Source organism: Rhynchophorus ferrugineus, unplaced genomic scaffold (genome assembly GCF_030347505.1).
Source record: "Rhynchophorus ferrugineus isolate W39M unplaced genomic scaffold, kcgeb_rfMv2 rfM3, whole genome shotgun sequence".
Classification (NCBI taxonomy): domain Eukaryota; kingdom Metazoa; phylum Arthropoda; class Insecta; order Coleoptera; family Curculionidae; genus Rhynchophorus; species Rhynchophorus ferrugineus.
Window position 1 is genome coordinate 72,518,300 of NW_027472582.1, and position 19,219 is coordinate 72,537,518.

The 19,219-nt window shown below is 31.9% G+C and overlaps 1 protein-coding gene, 1 long non-coding RNA gene and 1 pseudogene across 2 annotated transcripts in view; all 3 read left to right on the forward strand.

Annotated features, from left to right (window-relative positions):
• Window positions 1–12,096, forward strand: part of LOC143192342 (uncharacterized) — a 200,243-nt gene extending 188,147 nt beyond the window's left edge. The window contains exon 3 of the long non-coding RNA XR_013004755.1: window positions 11,975–12,096. This is a non-coding gene — a long non-coding RNA (uncharacterized LOC143192342). The remainder of the gene's footprint in view (window positions 1–11,974) is intronic.
• LOC143194540 (uncharacterized) lies at window positions 9,272–9,364 on the forward strand (annotated as a pseudogene).
• Window positions 12,097–12,115: 19 nt separating the features above from the next.
• Window positions 12,116–19,219, forward strand: part of LOC143192337 (neuroligin-4, X-linked) — a 202,458-nt gene continuing 195,354 nt past the window's right edge. Inside the window, exon 1 of the mRNA XM_076397610.1 lies at window positions 12,116–12,248. The gene's annotated coding sequence lies outside the window, so the exon portion shown is untranslated. The remainder of the gene's footprint in view (window positions 12,249–19,219) is intronic.

Genomic DNA, 19,219 nt, shown 5'->3' on the forward strand with positions numbered 1-19,219 from the left:
AAGATAATAAGCCGGGAAAACGTATAACAATTATTTCGAAATTATATTATCTCTAATTTGTAGGGTACTTTCTTGAATTACAATAATAACGGGAACACGTATTTTGTTATTTAGAAGTAAATTTAATTTTTCTCAAATTCCACAGTGCTTTAAGTTAAACACATTTAAAAATTCTGGCTTTTTTTTGGGTTGATAATATTGTTTTAGTTTGTTGTCGTTCAAATTTATCAGAGATGGACGTATCACATTAGTGAATAGCGACAGGAAACCAGTTGATCTAGTCAATAATAAACAAACTAGCGACTGAAAATAGTGAATATTAATTTAGTTAAATGCAGGCTTCGACTATTTTTCTATTCGTGATAACAGACAAAGATGTACGAATTCCTTGCTGTACTAATTTAGAAATGGCAGTGTGAACTAAGCAATGGAATAATGATCCCAAATATATTAAATCGTATTTTAATATTCGGGAAAACACAATGACATAATATAAAAAGTAATTGGTTTATTTCTATCTTATGGAAGCAACACGTTAGACAAAAAGCAAAACACATTAGAACCAAGATAAAACAACTACACCGGTTAAACTTGACCTAAAATCAAAGAGGTTGTTAATCAAATTATAAAGCCAATTTGGACCTATGGGGTGCAAATATGGGGTTGCACTAAAAATTCAAGTCAACTAGTCATAAAACGCTTTCAAAACAAGTTTCTTCGATTACCAATGCCTATCGCTATGTAACTAATGAAGGACTGCACGATGACTTGTAAATCAAATGGATTTGCGAAGTTATCCTAAATTTCGGCTTGAAACACGAAAGAAGATTACTAAATCATTCTAACGTGGAAGCAATACAACTGCTGGACAGCGCACAGGATGTCAGGAGATTGAAACGAACAAAACCATACGAACTTATATAAAGTGTATACATTTAGTGTAAACTAAAGCTATAAGTTAATAATTAATAAATAATTATAATTTTATAATTGAGGAATACATACTGATGTATTTGCTTGTTAATTAATCCAAGTACATAGGAAGAGTAGTAATAAATTAAATGTAAATTAAGATTGTACTAAGCGTATCTAATAAAGATATTATAAAAAAATTCTATTTCATTTCAAAATGTGCTTACTTATTTTTTTTAAGGGTGACATAAGTGTGGCGGAGATACATATTCCTATTAGAATCATCTACGGGATAGAAAAGGAGAGAGATAACTGTTTTGAATTATTATTATCATTCAAACAACAGCTTCATTTAGAATGATGTAATTTTTTTTATATTTCACACATATAACTTGATTGTAAAGAGGAATGGAGTAATGACCACCATATATTTCTATCGTATTTTCACGATTAATCTTTATCAACTAATTAAACATCGCCGCCTATTTAACGACAACACAAATTTTATTTATCGTTAATAAGCGATATTTTCAGATATTATTCACTTAAACTTGAATAAAAAGAGTTTTAACATTCAAAAATCCTTAAAAAATCGAAAAAGTTAATAAAACAAAAACAAAATTTCGCCAAGATAACGCAAATGTCAGTCAAAATTATTTTTCAAAATATTGAGTAATTAAATCAAACAGCCTGTTACTTTGAAATGAATAAAACTTGCTGAACAAAACCATCTTTTTACATGTTAGGACAACGTGCTTGTATTGTTATATTGTATGAAATTATTTCGCAGGCATTATTTCATTTCATTAATTATGTTTTTGTCTCTAAGGCACGAATTGTAAGATTTTGAATTACTTTCTTCTCATCTGTTGTGATCCTTTCTGGCAAAAACGCATTATGTACCTAGGGTGGTAGCACGACGTTAATATTGACACTTGCAGGTGCAGTGTTGCCAACTCAGATTTACATATTTAATGGTGGCCATTCCACTTGGAAAGAAATATATATATATATATATATATATATATATATAAAATCATATATATTTGTATATATGCATATATTTTCCATCAGGAAGCATGTAAGATTAGAACACAAAACTGTGTCTAATCCTTTGTTTTGAAAATAACAAAAGTAGTGTCACTTTTAGCACAATAAATCGCAAATTTATGAGTAGAATATCATGAAATTTTAACAGCTTTCTTTTGAAGGTTAATACTAGCTGAAAAAGCAGTGAATGCAATAAAACTAACGCCATCTATGTGGTTTGGCCCGGAAATTTTCAGCCAATAGGTTACATACTATTTCTGATTTATTTAATTATGTCAATATGTCAATTTTTGTTAATTATGCTAGTAATCTATTTATTATCACTCTAAAAATGGAACTTACTTTTTTTTGAAATATTTATGGAATTTCAAGAAATCGCTTCTATAAAATTTAGTTTTTTTGATTTAACATGATAAATAATCGGTATTATTATGTACTACATTTTGTACACCTGTAGATTTTCGCGATAAGCATTGTTGATTGCTGTAAGTGCCCTCTAATTATTGATATATGAGCTTAAACCTTTTATCAGAACTAAATCTAAACTTAGCCTCAAACCATTATGATCCTTCAAACGAAAATATATATATATATATATATATATATATATATGTATATATATTAGGGAAGCTTCTGATCCATGTCAATAATCAATTAACATCACTCATTATAATAAATCATTAATCATTTATTTAGTTTTATTACAGATGCCACTTACCCACCTTCAATCCCCACATGTATATAATATTTTCAATCCAATTTACTTCAAGAATTGTAGGATTTTTTTTGCTGTTTAGGACACTCTAAACTCTAACCCTAAATCAATTTTTTTCGCAGTGGTTTATTACTGTCTCTGTTCGCAAAAACACTAAACCCGTCATATTCTTTGCTACTAATGCTACTATTGTTACTCCCAGGCATCATTTTTTGTCTGTAAGGCATAGACTGTAATATTTTGAATTATTTTCTTCTCATCTATTGTGATTCTTTATGGCAACCAAGGCAATATGTAACTAGGATGGTAGCAAGACGTCAATCAAGAAGCTGTGTAAAAGTAGAGCACGAAATTATTTCTAATCCATTGTTTTGGAAATAACAAAATTAGTGTCCCTTTTAGCACAAAAACAAAAAATCTCAAACTTCTGAGTAGAATATCATTAAATTTTAGCAGATTTCTTTTGAAGGTTAGTACTAACTGAAAAACCGGTGAATGCAATAAATCTAGCGCCGTCTATGCGGTTTGGCCGGGACTTTTCAATCAATGTGTGTTACATACTATCTCTTGGTTTATTTAATTACTCAATATATCAATTCTTGTTAATTATGCTAGTAATTTCTTTATTATCCCTCTAAAAATGGAATTTACTTTTTTTTAAACATATTTATGGAATATCAAAGAATCGCCTCTATAAAATTTAGTTTAACATGATACATACTCGGTGTTATTATGTGCTACATTTTGTCCACGTGTAGATTTTCGCGATAAGCATTATCGATTGCCCTAAGCCCCTCTAATTATTAATATGATCCATCGTTGAAACTTTCTGGCATAATCTTGAAATTAATGCTTGGCGCTGCGCGTGGGCCACACAACAGTTCACTCGTTAAGCTGATTACGGGGCCATTTTGTTCTTGCAATCGGGTTGCGGTAATACGAGTTATGTCCCGGGACTCAATTATTTATCTAGGACCGAGGCCGAGCGAGCAGGTACGCCTCCCGCTGGAGATTACAAAGTCTCTGGAAATTGACAATCTGGTTCCGGACGACCTCATCCTACTTGAGACGGCGTAAACGCAACCTTGTAAAAATAACGGTTGAGGGCCCGTTAAGTGTCGGCTAAGAGAAAAAAGAATAAACTCGATGCCGGAGGTTTTCGATTTTTTCGCTGCTGTTCCTTCATCGAGTGTTTCTTGTAGTTTACTTTTATTTACTTTTACTAGACGTACTTACTGATTTCTTGAAAAAAATCACGTCTTTATTCTTGCTCTATATATAGTATATTCAAAACAGTAGTGACACGGGCGACCTGTCAAAACTTCGCAATGTTGCCGCAGCAAATTTTGGCTCTCACATATAACAAAGTTTTTATATAAATAAAATTATGAAACAAAAATGTTATGTATTATAATTTATTTTAACATTATAGTACATTCAGTGCATATATTATCGAAGAAGTCAAAACTACAATTAATTACACAGTCACAATAATTTATAGGTTAGAGTAGTTTTATTATATATATATTGAACTTCTTTCCACACTAGTATAGGTACGGTTCTAGGCGCGTTTTTTCTTGTAGTGGTATCCCCGAAGACCTAATCCACATAATTAACAATTGTATATCTTAGTAGTGTATTTTACTTTCATTAGAGAGGTTATTTATGTTTTACGCTTAGTTATTGTTACTATATTTCTCTTTAGTTTGTCCTGTTACTACCTCTATACATCTTTCTTGATAAAACTACATTTAACAATGTATTCTCTTTAATGCATTTGTCATATCTGCAAAACAGTTAATAATATTTCTCTCCTCATACATGTTAACCAAATGTTCATGTATATTCTGAAATAAATCAAGACTTAATCAAACTTCTTTGAAAAACCAGGGGAGCTATATATAGCTCAATTGTACTAGTTGAATATCAGCGAAAATATCAATAATTTTAGCACCATTTTTTAACAACGTTAACTCATGAATGAACTACGTTGAGAACTAAATATTGTTATCCATCCTTCTCAGCTTTATATATAAAAAATGAATTAATGTTCGTTAATCTCGCTAAATCTCTAGTACATCTGGACCTATATGGCTGATTTTGGTGTTGATATATTTGTGGATGTACAGGGAAGGTTGGTATGGTGAGAAAATATGGAATAATTGTAAGGAATATAGTAAAATGGACAGTTTTGTTTCTTTATAAGAAGTGTCACTGTCATACGAGATCAACGTTTTGCTTGGTTGTCAAATATTTATGTTGTAATTGCGTTTGGAACTGTATTTTGTGCCTAAAAATGTTGAATAGTAATGACCTTCCAAGCATTATTATGAAACAACGATTAAACTAAATATTCTAGACATTATTGAAACAGTTATTAATATTTACTTGCATTTTTTACAGCTAGATAGCTATATATAGTTCCTTTATTCTAGTTGAATTTCAGAGAAAATATCAATAATTTTAAATAATGCTAACTCCGAAATGGAAGTCCATTACAAATATCTTGAGTATATAAAATAATTGTAGTACTATAAGAAAAAAAAAAGAAAATATAAATTTCCTTTACCCAAACCGAACAACCGCAAAAGATAAAACGCAAATGAGTGATAAATTTTCTCGATATGCAAACTCTACACTCGCATCAATTGGTGCCGCCATGTTACCGCTTGTATCGATATATCTCTGGCATGTTCTCTACCCTTATAGACCAAAGGAAATCCCCTATTTGACATAAATCTCAACACTTCAATTTAGCGGAATATATCTGGGCCCGTTCTTTGTTTTATCAAAACTATAAATTCAATTTGTTGGGTCTAGTATTTATAGTTTAATGGAATTGGGAAAATGCGTGTATGTGTCTGTGAAATAGGCCAGTAATATAGTAAATTTGTCGACTAAATTTAGTTTTCATCCATGTAATAGAAACGAGATTGATTTTTAGATTAATAGATTAAATATTAGGAAAATTACAAAGGTATACATAATCGAAAAAAATCCCTATATTCACTAGATATATTGATATAAACAAAAACCATTTTGTATTAGGTTACATTAATGTATTTCTTCATCAACACTGTTTACTTTTTTATGAAGAAACTATCAAACTAAACATATCTTAACATATTTATTTTATATGAATTTTCAGTTTCAGTCTAATGTTTTATGTTCCATATTTTTTCATTACATATCTTTCGACTTCTTCTCCTTCACTCTTTATTTTTTGTTTTTTTAAGATCATTTTTCTCTCAAATTGTTGCTTGTTAATCCATTTTTTTAATTATTTTTTATTACTGTTTTTTTCGTTGTTTATTTTTATATTTCCTTTAATGTTACTTTGCCAACTTTTGCTCAAATATTTACTACTTCTTTAGTACCAAAATTCTACTACTCTATTCTACAAAGTTCTACCAAGTTCTTTCTCAATGTGATACTGTCTAAATGGTACTCAGTAATAGTAAAATCACCAAATTGGAAATATAAAAATAGTGTTGTTGAAATCGAGTATCTCACAAGTGCTAAGACGTATTAAAATAGTATTTTTGATGACAGACCTGGCAAAATATAGAGCGGTTATATTTTTGAGATTTTACAGAATGTATACAATTTAAAAAAATAAAAATGATATTTATATGATGATGTATATTTGGTTTTCTTAAACTTTTAGTAGGGGTGGGTAAGAGAAATATATATCCAATTTTGTACTAAAATATCTTGTAATATTTATGCAAATAAATTGCATAAATTGTAATTTGATGGTTTTATTTTATTATTAGAATCTTACAGAATTAGTTCGCATATACAGTTGCTATATTTTCATCCATTAGATGTGCCTTAACATATTATAATCTCTTAAAGATTTAATTTATCTCTAATAAATTGAACATTGAGGATAATTTCGCGACACTGACTTTTCTAATATTTTCCATGATTTGTATTTCATAAAAATATGGATATTTTTTTGATACAAGCATCAACAGGTGGTCAAATTATGAAAGACGGTGCCCGTATTCATGTAATTTAGGTAATTTTAATTCACATAGGTACTGGTATCATTATTATGGTTTTTGTGAAGTGACAACGCATTATACACGCGTCATTTGTCAATTGTGTGACGTTTCTTATAATTCCATCATTGACCTCCAAACGTGCGATTTGAAGAATTGTTGTTATATTGCCCAAATATTATAATTTTACTACTTTTTTAAGCGACTTTTGTGTCCGTAAATAATACTTTGTATAATAATACTTTTGCTACATTTCATTTACGATTTTACATTTTATTAATGGTTTGACGCGATTACCTCAAATTTTGAAGTTTTCAAGACGGATAAGGGTTTGGGCAAGTCTCCAAGAAAGTGTAAAGAGAAACAAATGCAATTAAGTAAGTAATAGACAGTGATTACAGTCACAGTAAGTGATTTAAAATCATTTCATATAACAATTACGCCGACGCAGTTCTTCTGTGATCCAGGAATGAGCAGGGTAATAGGTCAATTGAAAAATCCCCGGCCTACCATAGTAAAAAATATTTTTTTGCAGAATTAGTCCTTTTCTATTCAACATAATTCCCTTCAGTGTATCAACTGATTATAGTGACCCTCCAATTATTCGATACCATTTCTGTAGTAAGATTTTTCCTTTGCTAAAAAATAGGCCTCAGTTTCTGCGATCACCTCTTCATTCGACGAAAATTACCTACCAGCGAGCATTCTTTTGAGATCTGAGAACAGAAAATAGTCGCTGGGGCCAGATCTGGAGAATACGGTGGATCAGGGAGCAATTCGAAACCTAATTCATGGATTTTTGCCATCGTTTTTACTGACTTGTGACATGATGCATTATCTTGGTGAAGCAGCACTTTCTTTTTCTTCAAATGCGGCAGTTTTTCGGCGATTTCATGCTTCTAACGGTCCAATAACTCTATGTAATAATCGCTGTTGATGGTCCTTCATTTCTCAAAGTAGTCAATGAAAATTATTCCATGCGCATCTCAAAATACAGACGCCATAACCTTGCCAACACTGCAGCGCTGCACCGAATTACCAACTCGTCGTTGTTTTTGATCAAAAGTGAGTTCGCGCGGCACCCACTTTGCACAGAGTTTTCTCATACCCAAATATTCCTGAATGATATGATGTATACGTTCAGTTGATATTCTTAGAGTGTCCGCTATATTATTTCAATTTACGATCATTCAAAATCATTTTGTGAATTTTTTGAATGTTTTTGTCGGTAACGACCCTTTTTGGGCGTCCACTGTGTTCACCGTCTTCGGTGCTTATTTCACCACGTCTAAACTTGGCATACCAATCCCTGATGATTGATTTTCTTGGGGCAGTATCTGAAACTCGAATCAAGCCAAGTGTTTGCTTCAACTGTATTAATAATTCCTTTTTATCCTTTTTTTCACAATAACAAAAGTTACTTCACTCAAAATGCTATAATTCACAAACTACTGATCCCACAGCTGTCAAATTTATACACGCATCTTTTGAGGGCTAAGGCTAACTAAAAAATGTATGGATTTAATTATAGTAGCGTCATCTATGTGTCAGGCCGGGGACATTTCAGTTGATCGGTTAGATTGCGTCAGGTCGTAAAAAGTCTTGGAGATAGCGAGTATTTATTAGCTATGTCGACAACTGAATATATTATTTTACGAAATACACAGTTAAGTGGGCGATAATCATTTAATATCCCTTTGTTAAAGACCATCTCACAACATAATAGTTTGATATTATCCATCATTATCGTAATAAACCAACAAAAATTTATGCCGACATAAAACCATCATAAAGCAAAGTTCGAGGTTAAACATACCATCCAGATTTTATTATTAACTCTAATCTGTATTTACAATCACTTTATCTAATTTCGGAATTTAACTCGGCCTCCGAGTGGCCCGTTAATAACGATCTTTGGCGGTCGTAATCTTGTCTCGTTTTTCCGGACTGCCACTGGGCTTGTGTTGAAGCAAATTGCTAATAGGATGGCCGATAAGACGATTTCGAGTCGCAACTATGGCCCAATTAATTGGGGTTGTAAGTGAACGGGTCCACGGCCCTTTTCAATTCAATTAGATGCAGGAACATTGTTATGTGGCTCTAAGTAGAAATCGATAGTTAACAACGTCCCCAGAAGTAATATCCCACCTTTGTTCGCTCGGATCGGATAAAGTAGCGTTATGATATAACTGTACGCGGACGCAAATGGATTTGGCGTGTTTTTATGTCGTTGTTTATTTTAAAATTAAGTAGATTAGACTGCTCGTTGATTCGTAATCGAAAATAGTTTATTTCAATGTACTATCATCCGGTAAATTAAAATAAATCCCATAAAACTTCCCATTATCTATTGTTGTGGAGATATATTGACATTTTATATTTTTTATTATAAAAGCAAATATATTTGCAGAACATCTGGAAGAAATATTCCATACAAGCCAAGGGGAAATTGTTCTACCATGTCTCAATCCCAATAACTGTTCTGAAAGGATTCCTAGGGAACTTTCGGAAGATATATAAACACTAGTTTATTTTGAAAAAAGCGCCAGGCTATGAGCTTGTTACGGGAGATACTCCTAAAAGACTCTAACCTTCAGGGCTTCATTACATACCAAAATTGGAACAATACAGAGAAGATTAGTATGGCTCCTGCGCAAGGGCGCAAGCGTTCCACATTTTTCTTCCTATCGAGCACTAAACTCAACCTATCTAGAGAGCAATACAGGGGCTCTTGATATTGATCTCATGCAGTTTGTAGTCGCTTATGGCTGGTTTTCCCACCGATATATACCTACGAGAATAGATTGCCTCCATGACGACTGTCGCAGGAGTCTGTCGATCTCCCCGTGAGAATTTTACCAAGGGATAATTCTGACTCTAGTAATATCAGTACCCACAATTCAATCAAAATAAAACTGAGATGTATTCTGAACACCTTTTCATATTCTCGCACGGTTCCAAGAGCAATCTCAATGAGCTCCTTAAAGTGCCTCCAACGATATCTACCTCTACATCCGCTAGGATTGCTTATCGGTGAACTAACTTCTAAATTGGAAAGAAGTGGTAAAACCATCACTTTTATGTGGCTTCCTTCTCATTATGGGATCATTGAAAATGAAAGAGCGGATTACTTAGCCAAAAAATGGGCAGGGTCACTTACGGAGAACGTCCTCTTCTGGAGTAGAGATATGATGTATATACTAGGATCTTTAGACAACTAGACCAACGTAGATGGGATCTAACAGAAAACAGTAAGATTTGGCAGGTGAAATAATAGTATTATCAGGGCCTTAACACCACCAACATCAGCAGCACCATCAACTTAACCTTATCCTCTTGTCTCGGAGTTGGTAACCGCAAACTAACCCATGGGTTTCTCATTAAGATAGGAAGTCCACCACTATGCGTCAAATGCGGTTCCTCGCTCTATTAATCACATACTAACTAAATACCGAATATACGATTCGCAGAGGGGGTTGGTCAACTTGGGGGAGACGATTGGCTCGAGAAGCTAGACAAGCTGATTATTTTTATAACCGTAATAGCACCACTACAAGATATATAATAGTATGCAACTATGTAATATCATGCATGGTCGTTTACATTTTTTGTATATTTAATGTTCTTAGCATTCTATACTTATAATAACATTGTACTTACTTTAACTGATGTAAATTTGTTGTATACTGGACATCTGTAAAGAGACCCTAAATAGTCCGGAAGGCTCTGGGCTATAACATATAAATAAGCAAATATATATATATGTACCAGATGCATAGAAAACTGCTGAAGTCATAGTGATACCAAAACCTTGTAAAAATCTAAGCCAAGTTAAGTCGTAGCACCCGACTTCTTGATTTCCGATTATGCCTCTTTGGGTAACTGACTTTCTCGGGCAAATAAAGCTGATATCATCTCACCAGCTTGGTTTCAGGAATGCTCATTCAATATGTGACCAAGTGCATCGAATCAGAGATGTGGCTGAAATATCTCTAGAAAATAACGGTATGCGCTTTGCTGTCCTTTATGACGTTGCACAGGCTTTTGAAAGAGTACGGCATGATGGCCTTGCATATAAAATAAAGCAACTTATGTCTAAATAGTAAAATATGTATACTGTGAAGATTTCAACCCGGAAAATCCATTAATCTCTTGTTAAAGTCGCTAGCTGAACTATGAAATGACGAATCAAATTAAATGAAGCAAAATCTATACATATTGAATTTACAAATAAGGAGGTCACGCCACAACATACCTTTGTTAATGGCATGACCCTGGATGCAAAGCTCAGATGGAACGAGCATATAAAAAAGAAACGCAATGAACTAAAAATCAGATTAAGAAAAAAATTTTGGTTGCTTGGACGAAACTCCCATATATATCAACTTACAACAAACTTATATTATATCATCAGATACTGAGACCAGTGTAAATTTATGGAAATCAGAGAATTCAGTCAGTGATTTGAATATCCTAATGATCCAGAGGGTCTAAGATAAGGTGGTTTACTGTATTGTGGATGCACCTTGGTAATATAAGCCTTTGTGACCTCTATCGAGACCCAGCAAATTAAAGAAACCTGATTTTGCAAGTGTTAGAGCACTAAATGATTCCTCGGAATTTCTTAGTTTTAGATGTGTGTTAGCAGGTTAAATCAAATTGTATTTTATTGTTAGTTATATACTAGTTCTAATTAAATAAATTAACAAAGACTATAAACCGTGATAACATTCTTGTAACGGGGAATTTCACAGTGTCTTTGTATATCGAGTATTTGCGTTTTCATTCCGAATAACTGGTTTCTCTCTATCTCCTTCTTCTCGTGCTTCTCATCTTCTACATAAATTAAGTCATATAGTATATACATACGCTTGAAGGGAATTATCTCGAATAAAAAAAACTAATTTTTGTTAAAAAAATATGTTTTACTATGCTAGCCCGATTATTTTTCAATTGACTTGTTATAATGTATTTTATTCAAAGTATTGTCCGTTGATCAAGAGCCCCATCGATAGAGTAATGCCTATAAATCTTTGTACTCAAATCTGTTTTTGTACATTGAATGTACAGCATTCAATGGCCTTTTCTTGAATCTGAAAAAACAACGAGTTAATCCATAGTATACAATAGTATGATTACAGTAGATTAAATTTTACTTACCGGGTTACTAGAGCTAATAAACAAACCATTTTACTAGGTTAACGCAGTCGAAAACAATTTTACTAAGAACCTTTTTGCCATTTTTCTTGACCGCTTTCACTAACTCGCCTCTTTTTCCATATATTTCCAGGCGTTCGGGGCAAACCCACCTGATTAAACAAACCCCATGAGTTATGAAACCGAGACCGAATTTAATTCTTGGCAAACCGACTAACTACCTCCTATAAAATACTGGCCCGCCCTGGGGGAAAGGTAGGAGAAACGTCAGAATGGAAAATATTGGACCGCAAGGGGACATTGGCTTCGCGATATGTCCAGAGAAAAATGCTGGAGGTAGAACACGATCGCTGATAAATAAGCCATCCGCAAGGACTAATGGGTATCGAAGGACAATCTTTTAAAAGGTAAGTTTCAGTTGGACGCCAGCGTGGGTATATCTTTTTTTTTTAATTTTATTAAAAAAAAAATACACAGATCTGCAACAATTTATAGTCTATTCAAAACAGCAGTGACACCGGAGACCTGTCAAAACGTCGCAATGTTGCACATATAACAAAATTATAATACAAATAAAATAATGAAACAAAAATATTAGCAAATATAATATATCTAATATTATAGTACATCTAATGCATATATTATCGAAGAACTTAAAACTGCAATTACTTATACAGTCGCAATAATTTATGTTTCATTATATATACATTAAACTTTTTCCATAATAGTATAGGTAGGGCTCCAGACGCGTTTTTTCAGGTAACCCCAAAAGGCCTATTCCACCTAATTAACAATTCTTTATATCTGAGTAATGTATTTTACTTTCATTAGAGACATATTTATGTTTTACGGTTAGGTCATGTTGCTTTCGATGCAATGAATCCTTGTAAATTCATTACATACAGTGTGTACACTAGGTGTATACCTAGACATATCTTTCTTAATCACTGCATTCTCCTTAATGCATTTGCCAGAAGAGTTATTATTTTTCTTATATTAACCAAATGTTTATGTATATTTGGAACAATAACACACATGCTCTAAATATAATTTTCACGCCCTATTCCAACAATTAAAGTATATTAATACAGTATACAGCTGACCTTTAGTTGTTTCCTCTTTCTGATGAAAGAGATGGTGGGGAGAAAGACATGGTGATTATTTGTAATATTTAGCATTGGATCATAAACGAACATTCGTTAGTGTAATATATTTATATCAGTATACTGTATATATGGTAGATATGGTGCATTGTACATAACAATAACTGATGGTTACTCCAAGTACTTTAAAAGCTGATTTTCAAACTACTGCAAAAACAAGTTATGGTTCATTTCTCCATGGTTGTCACCTTTGGACTAATTCTGCACCAGGAATAAAAATATTCCTGTCTCCAGTATGAAGTACTATGTCTGCAATGAATTATTAATAAATGTTATGACTAACAAAACCTAATCGATAGTTATTTCAATGTATACCTTTTTCAATCAACTTTTGTTATCTTACCCTATATTTATTATCATCTTGCCATAAGCGACCCTTTGTACCATTCTGAAATATTTATGTCTCATTTAAATATATAAATTGATATAATAATTCCTCCTTGATTTTGTTATATGTTTTCAAAAATTGTATTATTTTAAAGGCAATCGCTGGAAGTTCCACTAAAGTATAGTGCTTTCGTAGGTTATCTTTACACCACTTAAATCCTATATTACCCAACAGTGTATGAAGGGATATCTTATTAAATTAACCATGATTCTATTGGAATAGGGTAAAAGGGCTATTTTAAAACTTTATCAAAAAGAATTTCTTTAACTAAAGTTTGCATCTTTCTTTGCTTATTTATTTTCACTGTTCAATCCAATCGTTTTATATAGCTTATCTTTAATTTGCCTTCTATGGCTTCCGCTTATGTAAAAGACCTGCATGCTACTATTACTATTTTTTATAGCTTTTAACTTTTAACTTGTAATAAATACCAAAAATAATGGTGATTAATACAACAAATAATGGTTTTCCGCGGCAACAAACTGGTAATATTTAACATTAAACTATTCCAATAATGGTTTGAGTGTATATTTTCTCAAAATACAGAAAGTGTTTTAAATATTTGCCTTTTCTATTTCATGCCGTAAATATCATTTACACGAGCAGATTAAGAGGAATTTAATAAAACTGAATGTGCTGTGCGAAAGTGCAAATGCAAACGAAATGTAAATTTGTTCTTTAAATAGAACTTGCCACAAGTTCTTCTTGTGGCTGTTTGCATATGCTAGAATACAAATTTCCCGGCAACTGAGTTTAGAAATTTTACCTATGCATATATTAATTTGAATTAAAATTAACAAGGTCCGCCAGGGATAATATCAGGACACTTGAGACAGTCTTAGAATATATTTTAAAATATTTCGTTTGTTTAATTTACAAAGAGTATGAATCAAAATATGTTTTAAGTAACTTTACTAAAATATATAACGGCCTTATACCTTATACCTAATTTAGAGCTCATTATAATTATTGTTGATTATGGTAATTCTCATTCGAAATTCTCTACTCATTTGAGCTAAAACCTTGAAACATTGTTTTGATCTCTGCGAACAGACACTAGAGGGTAAAATCTTATGAGATTTTTATTCTAAATTCTACTCTGCTAAAAGATTGTTTGGATCTAGAAATAGGTAAATGTCAAACCTCAGAATTGTTGAGTGATATGTTTTTTTTGTTGATTAATCTCCTAGAACGTCAAGAATCTGCTCGTGCGTAATAAGTATTATTATATGATTTCAGTTATATAATATAACAATCCTGACATGTCGAAGATTACTTCAGTAAGTGTTTTACTGTATAACTTATATTCTAAATCTTATTCTGAATACTATTCTAGCTTATTCTAGAGATTATTACATCTCACTCTATGTGTCTATTAATCAGTTCGTATGGCAGTTTACGTTTGAGCCTACGCAATTCACTGTAATCGCGCACATTTAACTGTTCGGCGAATGCATTGGAATGCACTAATAGTCTTTCAGGGTACTTCACACTAACACTCTTTATGGGTTCTATAAGGATATCGCGCTGAATTATTTTGTTGGACACGTAATATGAGGCATTGACGATGACTCGCAACAATTTATTCTGGAATCTCTCGAGGATATCTATGTTTTGCTGGTAGGACCCCATAGTTCAATACCATAGGTCCAGATGGGCCTGAGTATTGACTTATACAGTAAAACCTTGTTATCTAATGATAATTTAGATGTACGCCCTATCAGCCAATACATTTTTTCCAGATATGTATCGTTGTCTGCTTGCGGAAGTTCATGATTATTCAATTTTACTGAGTCACACGTTTTTCTACAAAGGGTGAATGTCACATGGGTAGATTTTATCTCATTTGCTTTAATACGTAACGTTTTCAACCACAATTCGTCTTTGTTAAGATGATAAAACCGCTGTATCGTCAGCATATGTTGCAACCGTAGTGTTTCTTGAGGTCGGTAGATCAGCTGCATACAATATATAACAATGGGCCAAGAACACTGCCCTGCAGAACACCCGAATATATTGGGTCAGTGTATTTGTTACCCTATTTGGAAATAAAATGTCTGTCTGTGAGGTAGAGTGATATGTTAAAAGTAAGAATTTTACCACCAAATTTTATCTCCTTTCATTTTCTTTCAGAATATAGACCACTAAGATAAAGTAAATGCATTTGAATCTCTTCACCTTCTAAACTCTAGACGTCTGCTTCATTCTCTAAGTTTCCAAACACTCTCCAGTCATCACTAGTGTGCCATCTCATTCTGAAATTAGCAGAAATATGTCGATCAACTACTTTAGCTATTACATGCAAACACTTTCTGCTTATTTTATTTTCGTATATTGATATGTTCATGCAATGATTTATGTTTGTTACATTTTTGTATTTTGTTTTTTAACATATTCTGTTTGTTATTTCATTATTTCTCTTAGCACAGAGGTTCTATATACGTTTATATTTCATTAATTTCCACAAAAATCTAGAAGATGAGGCACCAAAATTTGAAACTAATGGTAAAATTTGTTAGTCCGCTAAGAAAAGAAAGTTCACACGGTCAAACAATATTCGCAAATCATTAAATTTCGCTTTCTAATAACAAGCCCTGATGGTTATATGACTTGATTTTTAATATATTTCTATAATATGTTAGTAACGAAATATATTGTGTATATCCATATAATAAGAGATTCAACTTTTAGTTCTCCTATACTTTCCGCTGTAACATTTATAGATATTAACCAGCTCAGAGCCATATTTATTGGCGAATCTGTCAAGGATATAACGAAACTTTATATCAAGTTTTGTACGTGTTGGATTTCACCGATACAAACTCGGCTCGACTATCACGATATGAACAAAAGCAATGGAAACGAATCCGGAAAGTTCGAAACAGAAATTTAAACTTGAATAAGTTAAGAAATTTAAAGCTAAAGTATTTATCTTAGGTTTTCAGGAAGAATCGTCAATGATAGTTTAACTGTGTTACCTTACATATACGTATGGCATTGGTTAAAAAATCTTGGACCTATCCTGTATATACAGCAGGTGCCAATGTTTATATAACTATTAAAATAGAATATTCTATATTATTACCATCCTAGAATTGGAAATACCAGAGAGAATTATATTGTAACAGTATTCATTTCAATGAACAATGAAGTGCATGTTTTAAATATACATAGATATCTTATCTCAAAGTTTTAAGGAATTTTAATACATATTTTCGTTTCTTTTGCCACAAACTACTTCTGGAAAGCTTCGTTTTTATCCGAGGGATATGAAGTGTATATTAATATTCTATGTATATCATTGACGATTTTTATCCATTATCAATTTTATTGCTGTCTTTTTTGTTCATATAATAGAAAGTTAATAAAAATTAGACAATATTCGATTTTCGAATTAGGAAATGAAATGTATTTACAAAAATTTCGTTGATTTCTTCTGTCTTAAAAATTATATATTTTGAGGTAATTATAATATACTTATATATATTGGTGATATTTAGTAATTTTCCACGTTTTTACTAAGAGCAGGTAGTATAATAGTTTAATTTAAACTCTGAATTTTATTATGAAAAGTATATGCTCAGAAAATCGCATCACATATCTTGAAAATTATCAATTTTAGAGCGATCTAACGTATTTTCATGTTTACTTCATCCCTAAATGCGTTAGAGATATTTTCCTTTAGTGTAACCTGAGACTCAGCCAGATTTTCCATATATATAGTCATGCAAATCCATGATTTTCCATCAAAAATTGTGTTTTTTTACCATGTTTTATACATGATAATATAATAGTTATATTTAACTTAACTAGTACGCTGAATTAAAAAGTGATTTTTGTTTCTAAGATGTACAATGAAAAGTTTTTTTCACAAAATTAGTAATTTTTTCTATATCTTCAAAATAATTCATTCTAAAGCAGTTTAACATAGGCTTTGTTTTCGTATCGTTTATTTTACCCAAATACATATATTTTGTCAATAAGGTAAAGAAACTTATCACTTTTTCCATATAGTCATAGGAGTTGACGAATTTTAGCTTTTTTATATTTTTGCTGTCATTTGCGTTCGAATTACCTATGGGGTGGAAATATGGGGTTGCACTAAAAATTCAAATCAACTAGACCTACAACGCTGTCAAAAGAAGGTTCTTCGATGGATTACTAATGCCTATCGCTACGCAACCAACGAACGACGATCAACTGCACGGTGACCTAGTAATCAAATGGATTTGCAAAGTGACCCAAGATTTCGCCTTGAAACACGAAAGATGATTACTAAATTATACTAACGTGGAAGCAATACAACTACTGGACAGCGCGCAGGATGTCAGGAGATTGAAGCGAACAAAACCATACGAACGAAAGTGTATACCTTTAGTGTAAACTATAGCTATAAGTTGTTATAATTTTATAATTGAGGAATACATATTGATGTACTTTCTCTTCTTGCTTGTGAATTAATCCAAGTACATAGGAAGACTAGTAATAAATAAAATATAAATTAAGATTATACTAAGCGTATCTAATAAAGATGTTATTAAAAAAATTCTTTCGAATAACTGAAGGGTAAGGAACATTAAACAGATTCTAAGGTTTTCTTATTAACGTCACATATTTGAACAAGTACATGTTCTAAATCAGTTTAATTATGATTCTCTTCTATTTCGCCATTGCACACATTTTGAGAACTCTATAAAATTTAATTCGTCAAATTTTCTGATGTTTGTTATTTTCAATATTTATGCTTTAATTGTTGTTAAAATATCAGCAGGTCTATGGAAACTACCAGGATTGTAAGGTAAAAAATTTAGATTTTAAGTTATAGAATGAAAATTATATTTTTTCTAAAATTGGACGATTTATTTTTACGTTACATGTATTAAAAATATATAAACAAGTTGAACTATTGAAATCCTACGTTACAGTAAAAATATTTAGTGGCAAATAAGAGAAAGTCTACTGTACAACAAAAATAAGCATAATTTTGACTTATTATAGACCTCTGTGGCATCATAACAACTCATAGATGAAGAAACAAAAATATGGAGAAAGCAGACAAAGGGGTAAGACCTCTTTGTCTACTTTTCCGACATTACTTTCTATCTACTACCATTTGTTTGAACTAAAATTAATCATTTGGATAAGTAATCAACGCGTTAGCCTTATGAAGAAATGAAATACAATGGTGGCCTTTCTCGACCACTTCAAAAATTAAGACTAAATAACAATAAATAAAATGCTTTAAACATTTATTAATAACCGTTACTGCTTTCTAACTATAACATCGTAAAACCATATAGTGCAACCATTAAATTTGCAATAAAATATCCGAAGGTTTCTCAGAAGGAAACAGTCTCGCGCGAGAGTCGGAAAGCTCTAGAGAAAAATTGCGTTTATTTTCGCCTTTGTTTCCGACGTAAGTTTCAACTGTCAACGGGGACGTTTTTCAAGATTCAATTTCCTCCATCCCGACTTCCTTTGATCAATTTTATCTGTTTCTGCCGTAATTGGTAATTTAATAACATGCCGGTAAATTTCAATTAAGTTTCTATCCTTAACTGTATTGGTTTCTTTGATACTGATCTAGTTTCGTAGGATAATTAAAAAAACGGTTATCTTTTTGCTACAATCTGCTTCGATTCAGGGCTTTATTATTAAAAAACCTGTCCGTGCCGTTAGTTTGGACTCACCCAAATCATCATCAATTGGTTCTTTAAACTTAAGAGACGGTATTCTAGCCGAGAAATTTGAAAAACCGTTTTTAAATTTTCAAAGTTTAATCTTCTAAGAATATGTCCTTAAAAAGGTCTTTTCTAATCTGAAATAT